Source organism: Artemia sp. Qi Xiang Cuo, chromosome 13 (genome assembly GCF_049724085.1).
Source record: "Artemia sp. Qi Xiang Cuo chromosome 13, ASM4972408v1, whole genome shotgun sequence".
NCBI classification, from domain to species: domain Eukaryota; kingdom Metazoa; phylum Arthropoda; class Branchiopoda; order Anostraca; family Artemiidae; genus Artemia; species Artemia sp. Qi Xiang Cuo.
In genome coordinates this window covers 26,632,872-26,645,979 of record NC_142806.1, presented here as the reverse complement: position 1 = coordinate 26,645,979, position 13,108 = coordinate 26,632,872, and the positions used below count along the sequence as shown (strand labels likewise).

General features: G+C 34.2%; 1 long non-coding RNA gene across 1 annotated transcript; it reads right to left on the bottom strand.

Annotated features, from left to right (window-relative positions):
- Positions 1–5,485: 5,485 nt before the first annotated feature.
- Positions 5,486–9,570, bottom strand: LOC148945128 (uncharacterized). The gene is made up of 3 exons (XR_016142740.1): positions 9,417–9,570; positions 8,079–8,204; positions 5,486–5,820 (listed from the first exon to the last, which is right to left on the bottom strand). It is a non-coding gene; the product is annotated as an uncharacterized LOC148945128 (long non-coding RNA).
- Positions 9,571–13,108: the final 3,538 nt, after the last annotated feature.

Here is a 13,108-nt window from a genome sequence, read left to right as displayed (position 1 = left end):
AGCCCCTTGCTTCGAACGCATGCCCGAGCTTATACTCATCCACCTACCATTTTCAAATAGTTGAAATTGTTGGTTTGTTACGTTATCGGTGGTCAACTTATTAATCGACTTGGTAAACCTTCGACTCGTTAATGATTCTTAGTGGTCATATAAGAGCAACCAACTACCCAGATTTTGTTTCAACTTATAAAAAAAGATTAACACATTTAAGAATTCCTGTGTAACACGAAAGATTACGCAGTATAAGATCTAGATAATTTCGGAGACCACACTACCTTTCCATGACGATAAATAAAAGTTCAAATAGGGATAAAATCCTTTTAATAGACAGTTATGATGATAACAGTGATAGAAATTCACAAAAATACCAGATATTTTTAAGGAAATTACTAATAAGCAGCATGTATCCAGAGTGGTTAATTAATCAGACTTTTTCAAAGAGAAGAAAAAGGTTTCTAGAGATTTCTAAGGAAGTCTTGGAAACAACACGGGAAAAGGATGTTTTTTGTTCCTTACCATATGTACCCGGGCTAAGTGAAAAACTTTAAAGAATTTTACAAAGCAATGGTCTAAGGGTAGCTTTAAAGAGTAATATTACTTTGGGTAGTTTTCTAAATTCTGGGAAGCATCTAACTTCATTGGGGCAACAAAGTGGGGTTTATCAGATCCCATGTACTTGCGGAAGCTCATATGTGGGACGTACTAACCAGAGTTTGGAAATGAGATTATTACAACACAGAGATTCTATTTCTTCGGCTTTAAAGCAAGATTATAAGTCTGAAGATTTTACTTCAGCCCTTTCAGAATATATTTTTAATTTTCCAGACCATTTTATTTTGTTCGAGAATATCTCTATGATTTCTAGAGATCGGGGTTTAAAGCAAAATTTTCGTGAAATTCTTGAAATAAGGAAAATCTTATTCATGATTATTGCTTTGAACCGGAATACAGGTGAATATGGGCTGAACTCTATCTATGATAATTTATTAAAATCTGACAGAGTAAAGTTCAATTCACCCAATGTAGTTCACCTTTGTCCAAATGTTATATCACTGAACGCTAACGAACTGCATTCGAGAAGGTCAAAGAGAATAACTTGCGCCTTTGCTTTGAAAAGATTTATGGATTTAAACAATATGTCGTGTTATTTGATTTAGTATATAAACTTTTGTTTTAAATTATTTTAGTTTAGTTTTACTACTGATGACGGTCACTGTATATGTGACCGAAATATCTGGTATTTTTGTGAATTTCTATCACTGTTATCATCATCACTGTCTATTAAAAAGATTTTATCCCTATTTGAACTTTTATTTATATTATAAGATCTAATTTGCATTTTAAAAATCATAGATGGCATATGAATGCCAATATTCAAATTAGTTTCAAATTGCAAGTCCGAATTTATTGAGCTAGAGACAGTGCGGCATTGCGTTCGATATTTTTTCATCCAATACTTCACAGATTAAAACCAATATTCATTACGGTAATTTATATAAAGAAGGAAATATATTTACGTTTAACAACAACATAAGGAATGACGAATTTTTTGCTGGAATAGTACATCGTCACTGCTACATTAATACTCCTTGGAAAGTGTCGTAACGTTTCGTTAGAAATCGAACATAGTTTGTAATTGGTTTTATGAAACTATTATGTATAAACAACTGTTGGTACTGGGGCATTAACGGGCACTGCTAAAGAAGTTAAGTTTGGTTAATGTTAATGAAATAAAATAAAATATGATGAATATATAATAGTTTAGAAACAAATTTGGGCTATATATTTGCACATTAGGGGGGTTGGGGATAAAGCATAGCATGCATTACATACGTAACCTAACCTAGGTACCTTCCCCCCCCCTTAAACCGCAAAAAACAATCGTTTAAATATTTTAACTCATTGAGAAACAACGCTTTGGAATCATTGGTACTGCTGCATTAAACGTACTCTTTTATATACTGCTAAAGAAGTCAAGTTTGGTTAATGCTAATGAAATAAAATAAAACAGGATGAATATATAATAGTTTATAAGCAAATTTGGGCTATATATTTGCACACTAGGGGGTGGGGGGGGGGGTAAATCATACCATATATTAAATACATAACCTAACCTAACCAGAGACAGATACCCGGTTATAATGGTTTTTGAACAAAAATTATAAGAATTACATAAATGACAAATCCCAAATTGTAATTTTAACATTCATATTAGATCACCCGTTTCACTCAATTCCACTCTAACAACTGTTTTAGTACCGGGTATCTGTCCCGGTATCTGTAGTATCTCCTGTTTGGCATTCCATATACAGTATATAAAAGAGTACGTTTAATGCACTAGTACCCAATCATTTGTGTATAGCGGTCTCTTCCAAATAGCCTGTTTGACGGTTTTCGTGACTGGTTTCCTTGTACATTATATAGTAGTGCCCGCATAATGCAACAACACCCAACTGTTTTACTATTTTAAATGTCAATTAGTATACTGTTTCGATGTGTGGATTCATAAAATGGTTAAGAAACCTTGCTGTGACAAATCTCTCTAATATTTCGATCCGTTATGATATAGTTATCAAAAATTGCATGCCGCATGGGACCAGTAAAAGCCAATAAAATGGCACCAGGCAGCTCGTCATAGAACAATATAGCAAAAAATGTTAAGATGAGGATAAATAAAGGTTAAAGATCCTCTAGAGCCATAGCTGGCGCATAGGACGTAGAATCAAGAGGGACAGGTAGCAAGACTGTCACCCAGAATTGTGGCAGTGGGATCGATCCTTGGACCCCATATTCCACAGCACAGCAACAATCCTCTATGCTACCACTGCGTTATTCTGGTGAGATACAAGCGATTTGGTCTTAATGATTTATAAGTGCTATAAATAAAACTTAAGATGATGATAAATAAAAGAAACAAAGTCTGATAAAATGTTGAAATATTTTACCACGATCGATAATGATAGCATTTAGTTATAATTCCTTTGAAGAGTCAAATTTTTAGTTCCAATGTTTAGTTCCAATGTTGGTAATCGGTATATTAAACTCTCAAATTACCATCTAGTTGTGTTTTTTCCATTCCCAAATACTTTGAGCAAATCATTAGTCACACGTCATTGTAAAGACTGGGAAGCTGAGGGATCAGTAACCTCCTCAATTATAAATTAAAAAACACTTTTCGTACAAAACCACTTGTTTTTCTTATTTTTATTAAATCTGTTTCAAAAGATCCGCAAGATATGAGAAAATATTTATTAAGAATACCAGTCTTAACCTGACATCTTTTTTGTAACTTTTTCATAGTGCAATTTATAAAGTTCGAAACTAAAAGCCCCAGTCCATTCCTAACATTGATAATTGGCAACCATGGCTTTCTGATCTTACTTTTGGTCTGAAAGGCTACGAAATAAAAGCCAATCAGTTTTTGGTACGAAATAATCAGAAATTAAAAACTTGTCAAACTTAGAAACTTATTACCGTAGTATATCAATTTAATTCATGAAAAAATCAAGAACGGTACATCGTAACAAAAAACTTTCAAATTTCGAGATAAAACTAACATGATATAAAAATAGGATGAAGAAATAGATGATTGAAACGAGCTGAAATTATTAACCATAGTAATTGAAAGCTGTTAATACTTTATCTTGGATGGTCAAACTAATTTCTCTGCGGAAACAACAGCTTCCTAGCAACAGTAGGACAAAAATTGATAATTGAAAGCTGTTAATACTTTATCTTGGATGGTCAAACTAATTTCTCTGCGGAAACAACAGCTTCCTAGCAACAGTAGGACAAAAATTGATCGTTTAGTTTTCAGCTTTCTTGCAAATGTGTTTTTGAACATACTGCTACTACTACTACTACTACAACCACTACTACTACTACTACTATTACTACTGCTACTACTAATACTACTGCTACAGCTACTACTACTATTAAAACTACTACTACTACTACTGACAACTCACTACAGTACCAGGCCACCTGAGGTCAACACAGCTTCACATGCTCCTTTTCTACCCCAGTATTTATAAAGCTTCACTCTCTAACACCTCCCAAAAAATTCCAATTTCCTGTAAGTCCTTCCTAACGATCTTCCCACCCCATTTGGGGACGAACTACTTTTCATTTGGCCCTAGATAGAGTGACAAAAAGACCGATCTTTGACAGTCTGTCATCCTTCATTCTCAAAATGTGTCTTAGCCATCTCAACCTTTCTCTCATTCTAGCCCTAGAAAGTGGGATAAAACTACATTTTTCGTATACCTTGTTGTTTGATATACGGTCAGTCAAACAGGTACTGATCTGTAGACAATTTCTCTAGAAAACATCTGACAACTCTTCCTGCGCCTTCCGAAGCGCCCACATTTCAGCACCCCTCATAATCACTGTCATTGCTGTACCTATCAATATTCTGACCTTGGTTTGCAGACTTGTCTTCCTATTCTTCAATCTTTTTCCAACTATAAAAAAAACACCCTGGGCCTTGACTATTCTACTTTTTACATCTTCACGTCATCCACTATAATTAATAATAATACTACGCATGGAAGCGAAGTTATTCACTTGATCGGTCTTCTCTTAAGCCATAATCCCCTCTTCACCTTCATTCATTCCTAGTCTACCCGACACGTCTTCATAATATTAATTTTCAAACCTTTTCTTGCACCCTTTTTTAACAACATCTTTTGAATGTCGTAGCCAAAATGTACTCCTCTTATATTCTAATCCTGTTGCAAGGTCCTATATGACCATCTTAGAAGTTTTACAATGCAATTCCATAACAAAAGCTATTTACTATAAGAATATAAAATGGTAAGTTATTGGGGAGTTTTTTCTTGATATAATTCGTAAGAGTTTATATTCCTAAGAAACCGAAGCAAACCAGACTGACAGGTCTAATTAGCCAATGGGAGATAGGTCTTAGTCCAGGATGTAATCCTGGGATTACATCTGTCCCATAACAAACCTATCCCATAGCAAATCACATACCTGTCTCCAGTTACCCCCTTTCTTCTTTTTTTTTCCCTGCTTCCTCTTCTTTATATATATGAGAAAAATAAAAAATTTAATTTTTCTTTTTTTTAACAAAAATATAAATTTTAGATATTTATGTAGAACAAAACTTTTTTATCCTAAAAGGAAGACCTGCGCCTCTCAAAATTTTTACTGATAAATCTTTTTCATGCTACTTCCAAGACAGGGACTCAGCATATTAACTCATTTTTGTTGCTGTTGGTTTGTTTATTTCTTGGGTTAAAGGGAACGCACCAAAATCTAACTCTTTGTCTGCCTTGAATTCCTTAAACTTACAAGTTGATATGTACTAGCTATATTACGTTAATTCAAATAAACTTTATTTTTTTACTTTACTTGTACCCTACTGTTGATTTTTTTTTTATCAGACCACACTACCTTTCTTTGACGAAAGAATAAGAGTTTCAATAGGGATAAGTCCTTTATTAGACAGTGAGAAAAAAAAACAAGTACAAAAGTTCTGAATATTTCGAAGACGCAGTCGGTCTTCATCATCAGGAGAAATACTAACACAAAGTATATTTATAAAGAAAAAATGTAATAACTTCCGGATCACTGAATGTTACCGGTCCATTGATTTAAAAAGTTCATTAACTGAGTTCATTCAAAGTCTTGAATTCATTAAACTTGCTTAAATTATGTTGAATTCTTAATAGGGTTGGTGCAAACTTCTTCTTCTTAAACAAAATGTTGCTAAATTTATAATTCGTAGTTAACTTGGAAATTTTCATCTGGAATTCATCCCTTTTTAGCATATAATTTTTCTTTTAATAGTACCAATTCCTGAAATAAAAAAAAATATTATTGCCTGAAATTAAAAATGTATTGGTTATGGAAAAGAATTTGTACGTAAACTAATGTAATAATGAAGTCTTGCAGTGAGTCGTTTTAAGGCTCGGGTCCCGTCGATTTAACTCCTTCCCATAAGGCAGAAAATGTAAATCATTAATGGGACTTAATATCAAAATAAATAAAAAACGGGTTGACAAATAAAATCGCCTTCTGATTAGCCCATTAAGTAATTTTGAGGGCTATGTGTAATCAAGGCCATATCAAAAGGGGAGTGTTAGAAGGTTTGATCCCCCTCCCCCGAAATATCTCTGTGACTCGTAATAACGTAACGAGAATGCATATAAAGACATTTTTGATGCTGGTTTTAAAGCTATTTTTTGGTACCCTCCCTCTCCCCCCAGACAAAAATCCTGGTTTGGCCTCTGTATGTATTACTAATTTTTTAAGTCACTCTTAAAAAAAAGCAATGCGTTACGTCTGTTTTTTTTCCTCGCCTAATTGAAAATCGGAACTGTTGACATTAAAGTGGTTTTACTGCGTTTTAGTTGCGAACTAAATAAAACACTAAAAATGGCAAAAATGTAATATACTGTAAATAAAAATCTTGGAATCTTAGAAAGGTTAAATGAAACTGTAAGAAATGTATCTTTTTGAAAAGGCGTCTTTATCCTTGGACTGAAACTTGGAATTTGTTTTTGGCCTAGAAGGTTAGAAGAAACAAGAAAATACCAAAAACTAACGCTAAAAATGACACTAAGATAAAAGGCTCTTAATCATGAGTAAGGAATTTAAAATAGCGATTAAATGAAAGCGATTAACTGTAAGTCTGCGAACCAAGATTAGAATATTGGATACTACAGCGAGTATGGTTCTGAAGCGTGGATGCTTGGAAAAACGGACAAAAATTGTTACATAATATTTTCTAGAGAAATTACCTACGGATTGTGTTGGGTACCCGATTGACTTATCGTATCTCAAATAGTAAGTTTGTACGAAAAGTGCGGTTCAATCCCACTTTCTAGGGCTATAACGAGAGAAAGGATGAGAAGGCTTAGACACGTTCTGTGGAAGATGGATGACTGAATGCCAAAGATTGCCCTTGCCGACCAACCGTCTAGGGTCAAACGAAAAGTGGGTCGTCCCCCAATGGGGCGGGAGGAAGTCATAAGGAAAGGTTTAAGGGAAATAGAAATTTTTTCAGTGGTGATTTTAGGGGGGGGGGGGGCAGAGAGGGCACTTTCCCCAGGTGCATAAATTTTAGGGGAGCATAATTACGAACACATAATCTAACGGTTATAATCATTTTGTAATTTTTCAAAGTTTTTTTCTATTAAAATAAAGTAGAGGGCGCAGTTAATAAATGAAAGTGATGAGTAAATTTTTAATTCATCAATAAAATAAAAATGAATAAAAAATAAAAATAATTAAATTAAGATAATAATAACCAACAATTAAATTATAAATTAATCAATAAAACAAAAATACATTTAAAAATTAGATATCAATAATAATTCAATTAAGATAATAATGGTTAAAAATAAATTATTAACTAATTGATAATTTTTTAAATAATTTTGTTAAAAAATAAAATCTTTGTTAAAATTTGGCCTATAATTTTTGAGGTAAAAGAGGGGGGGCTAATCAATATTTTGCCCCGGGCTCAAGAAAGGCCAGAACCGGCACTGGACTTCTCAAGAGGGTGTAAAGAGGAAGGCTTTGAATAGATTGGGATGGAAGAGGAGCATGCACAGCTGTATTGGGATCAGGTGGCTTGGTGCTGCAGTAAGATGCTAGTAGTAGTGGTGGTAGAATAACTCTAAGAACAGTATCCTTTTTGTAAGTGCTACAGAAAAAATTAACTTCAAATGAGCGATGGTTACGTGAAACTAAAGTGACGTGTTAAGCCATAAATATAGTAAAGCAGGTCTAGGCTCATGGGGCTAATTTTTGAGTAGGTCAAAAGCCAAATTTCAGCTCAAAGCAACATTTCTGTGGCTTTCACAAAAGTAGCTAAATTTCCGTTTTGGTAGGTTTTGTGAAGATTTAGTTTTTTTTTCTGACGCTGCTTGACTCTAACCGCAGATGAGTGATGCATATAATTAGTAATTGGTCTAACAATGGATCTTATACGACCATGCTCAATCAGCTGTGTTTTTCCTCTGCAGAAAAAGAAAAGAAAAGGACGACTTTCAAAATACTTCATTGTTTTCATCAACTAATAAACAGATGTGTGAATATTGTTCACATACCTTCACTTCTTCTTCTTCGTCAAACCCTTGATGTCAAACCTCATCACGTTGGACTTCATCTGGAGTTCAAAGCTTAGACTTGAGCTATTTAGATTGAAAGGTCAAGATACTCAAACCTCATAGATCCTAGAAGAAAATTTTCAACATTTTTCTGGGAATGGAGACGCGGTTTTGCTAAGAGCCTTGTCACTTCCTTTTGTGTTTTATCTGTGGTGTATTGTCAACTTTAAGTTTAAACTTTGGTTTGAGCTATTTTGAATGAAAGGCAAAGATATTTCAACCTCCAAGATTCAAGAAGAAAATTTTCAACATTTTTATGGGAATGGAGACGCGGTTTTACTCAAAGCCTGCTCGCTTCTTTTTGTGGTGTGCGCTTGCAACCTGAAAGTGTAAATTCTGTCATGTTAATTGTTCGTTCATAACAATTTTTGAAAGTATTAGTTACCGTTGTTGTTACTAATCAGTACTGTTCGGTAGCAATCCCCAACAGAATTGACTCTCCGAGTGAAGAATTACGGTTCTCTCCCCCATAAACATTGATATTTATCGTCATTGATTACGTGCAAGAGGTTAAATGGGGGGGCAAGTGGGTTTGTGCCCTCTAGAATCTGAAAAATGCCTTCTTTTGGGGTGTTTTCATTGAAAAATGCCTTTATTTGTATTTTCATTGAAAAAATTGATGAAAACGGTAAATATGCCACACCTAGATTAAAAAAAAATCCTCCCCCTATATTCTCGGAAATTGACACCACTGATTATGTAAACGTTAACACTTATTGTTTTAGCATAATAGCAAATTCCCAATCTCGCCATCTCTAATCTACTTAGCAAGTTGAAAAAAACTCATTTTTCAAAAAGATGTCCTCATTACACCATTCTGTTTATAGACTACTCTTTAATTAAAGAGCCTTAATTATTTTAGGCTTCACCTGAGAGACTTTTAATAAAGCTCATCCTTAAGAAGTCTAATAAATCAAGAACGCAATTCAAGTCCGACTACGATGGGGTCAAGAGCGGTACCTTGTACGCAATCACCCAATTATCAAACTAGAAGAAAAAACGGAAGCCAGCCGGACTTTTGAATAGGTAACAAATGAAACACAGTAATTAACCACTTTCTAGGGTACACAGTAGCCAAAATTTCTCAACTTTTTGATTGCCTCTATTCCCGCTGCCTTGCAACAATAGCAAGTTGATGAGACAAAATGTTCAGTTCCCTGAAGGCAGTTGAATTAGCCTAAAGACATTCTCAGGACTAAGACCAAGCATAAAAATTTAAGTGTACTGCTGTTATGACGTTAATAATATTCACAAGAATTATTATAGCTATTGGCTTACATGGAAATCCTTTTTCAAATTTCGTAGGACCGCCTTAGTTTTTTTCTTCTTGTCTCAACAACAATGGTAAATTTTTGAAACAGTAACTTGTTTTTGGCAATCCTTTAATGTTGTTCTACAAGCCTTATTATAGAGATATGATTTGAAAGGTATCAGCATAAATATGTTCAACTTTGATCCTGAAGAATAAGAAAATGTAATTAAACGAAATGACACAGACACTGACATGTAAGGATAAAAGGGGTACAAGCTGTTTCTAAATATGTGGTGTATGAATTATTGACACTGCAGCCTCAGAAAGGAGACAACACTTGGGCAAAGAACGCTTTTAAGAAGGAAGAACCTTTAGGATCTCGAACCCCCCCCTGCCCCCCCCCCCAAAAAAAAATGTCTTATGATTTCTTATGCTTTCCGTATAATTCACCAATTTCTTAATTATGTTATTTATGGCAAACAATCGTCAGCAAAAGTTAATTCTTGCCAATGTGCTTCACGTAGCCTATATGCACTGGTAGTTATTTTTGAGAGTTAGAAGATTAAAGTCGCATATTAATAGACTACAAAATTTTGATCTCCCAATTCACCCGATGTTTATGTGAACCCCTAGCACCTTTCGCGGATTTAAGGAAAAATTAGATTCACTAGTTTTGGGATCCATCGTAACTTGACGGATGTTCCTTATTTCAAGTTGATTTAAGGTTCCTCTCATTTGCAGCAACTTAGAGGTTATATTAACGTTCCATGATTCCCACCATAAGCTACTATAGCCATCCTAGTATTCAAAATTTGTAAGCGTTTTGCCCCACCTTTCTTGTTATGTTCGTTTCAGCCTACTTACCATAGTCAACTACAGATTACCATGGTAAGTTATATTAACTACTGTGCATGCACAAAAAAGGAAAGAAAAACACGGTAAGGCTTTCATTTGTAAATGTTGCAGGAGTTTGTTTTTATTCCTCTAGTCTGATGAGCTAAACCAAAATATTATGAGTTACCATTAAAACCTACCATCAACGTTACAATGGCACATCAATTCTTGATGTCAGTTACATCAGAAATTAAATAAAAACATCAGAAATTAAAACATCAGAAAGAAATACATAATAAATTAAAACGTCAGAAATTAAATAAAAAAAACAAGTTTTTTTTAACTGAAAGTAAGGAGCCAAATTAAAACATAAAACGAACAGAAGTTATTCCGTATACGAAAGGGGCTGTCCCGTCCTCTACGCCTTGCTCTTTACGCTAAAGTTTTACTATTTCTCATAAATGTATTTTTTTAAACAATAAAAAAAAACTTTAGCGTAAAGAGCAAAGCGTGGAGGAAGGGACAGCCCCTTTCATATACGGACTAATTTCTGTTCATCTTAACTTTTAATTTCGCTCCTTATTTTCAGTTAAAAAAAATTGTTTTGTTTTCATTTAATAAACAAAAAAGAGGCCAATTTTGTAGCATTTGATTAAACTCTGATGCTTTTTGCCCAAATTTAAATTATTTTGCAAACCTTCGCCACCTTTTAAATTGCTTCAGACTTACTCCCCCCACCCTTCGAGTAAAAAATATATGTTTTGGTACCTATATGCTGAAATTCTTAGAGCCTTCTGTCCTAATCGAGTTTTCAGCGAGACCAAACAGTTGCTAATTCATAAAAATAGTGTTAAAATAAAATAGTGGGATTCATAAAAATAGTGGGAAACGTTTAAGAAAGCTCAAATGTTTTTATGTTTTTGTTTTATTATTACTGTTATTACAGACTATGCTTCTCCGTTTGGAAAACCACAACAATTATCAAATATGGCTTTCACTCTGTGCATATGTTATTTCTGCCAGCATTTACGATTGATCTTTCTTGCAAAATATATTTTCTCCTTGTAAATATACTTGTAAGAGGTGAAAGAGAGAGATTGGATGCCGTTCTACTCTGTTTTGGTGGGCACATCTGCTGAAAAAACTTGTTCTGGGTAAATAAAGGTTTAAATTTTTTCAAAATAAGTTTATATTTGTGTTGAGCATAACACAAGTTCAAGTAGACAAGTGTGTTGAGCCCTCCAAGATAGTTGTTTTCCTTCCCTTGTTGCCTGTTTGGTATCCACCTTGCATACGACTTTACCAAAAGTTTCTTTTCTGAAAATAAATGCTGTTTTGCAGAATCACAAAGAATTTTTGCCGATAGTATTTTTAATGAAAATTACAGGAAATGATTAGTACATTATAAAATTTACCAGTTGCTTATAAGAATTCAGCAAAAATTTGAGTGTTGCAGGCTGGCTTTTAAATTCGTTGAAGTATGGACGTAGCGAGGGTTTTGTTTAGGGATTCGTTGAAGTATGGATGTAGCGAGGGTTTTGTTTAGAGATTCGTTGAAGTATGGTTGTAGCGAGGGCTTTGTTTAGAGAGGGCTCCAAATCGTCTGCTTACACGATAAAAAGGTGTTTTTCCGATTCCAGTTTCCAGAATCTTAAGATTATTCCATATTTTCTGTATCGTTTGGCTATTTTCGTGATTGCTGTATTACTTTTATTATTTGTAACTTAGGACCTTTGAACTCTTGCCAGCAGAGAAGAGGCACTGGTACCTAACAAATTCTACCGTATTGTCCAGCTGGTGTGATGGAAAAGGCGTTAACTGACATATTTTGCCGGACTAATGATTTTAGTCTAAATTCTTGACATTGATACGGTCTATCAATGGGTCGATAGATTCAATCTATCTTTTCCAAGTCTTATTTGGTGTTCAAGATACTTGAAAGTATTTTGTTTTGATAACCCTATACTTTTTTTCATAGTTATAAAATGGAACATTTTATATCAATATTACTTTTTCTTTATCCCTTATAAAAATAAATACTTTTTATTAGAAACAGAAAATCGAGAACTCATTTGTAAGTTTCCGACTTTCTTGTACTTTTTCTAACAGAATGCCTTCTTATTTCTGCTGCCACATTTACCATCTGGTTAAAGCATTAATTATTATTAATACTAATTATTATTAATACTAAAACACTATTACAAACGTAAAGAAAAACTATTTGGCCCAAGAAGCTTGGTTAAAACCAGATGTTTGAAATAAAACTTTTTAGAAGAAAAAAATACATATCTTCCAATTTCCTTATTTCAAGTAAAGTATAGATAGCATCCCTGCTCTTACACAAAGTTCTTTCATCCGTTTTAGTACTTAAATTCGCTCTCTACCTGCCCCTAAACACTTTATTTTTCATTAGTTATAAAGTTTATTTAAATTTTTAGTGACAAGAGCAGAAAGAACAGAAAATAATCAATCCTGTCTATGTCTTTATTTAGGACGAGCAGGGTAACAGCACAAGTGGCCAGTTGGCTCACCCCCTCCCCCCCCCCATTCTCGTTTTACGGCAAGACAAGACTGCCTGAGGGTTACGCTGCCCTGGTGAGGCAGCCCAATTTTCCGATGTAACGTTACTTTTGTATGTGTAATGTACCTAAGTGGTCATGAGCCTCTCTATTCTAGTTGTTCAAGCATGCAAGTGCCTAATTTGTTAATCCAGTCCTGTCTTTAGGAATCAACATCAATGTCCCAATAGACATCCTTCTAAGCCAGATATGAATCTTCAGACGTTCCTTAGGTGTCGAGGTCAGTTTTGTGACGGTATTTATACAAACTCCGTTCAAATATGTTTTTTTAAGGAATCTAGAAGGAGAGGGGGGAATTTTTCTCG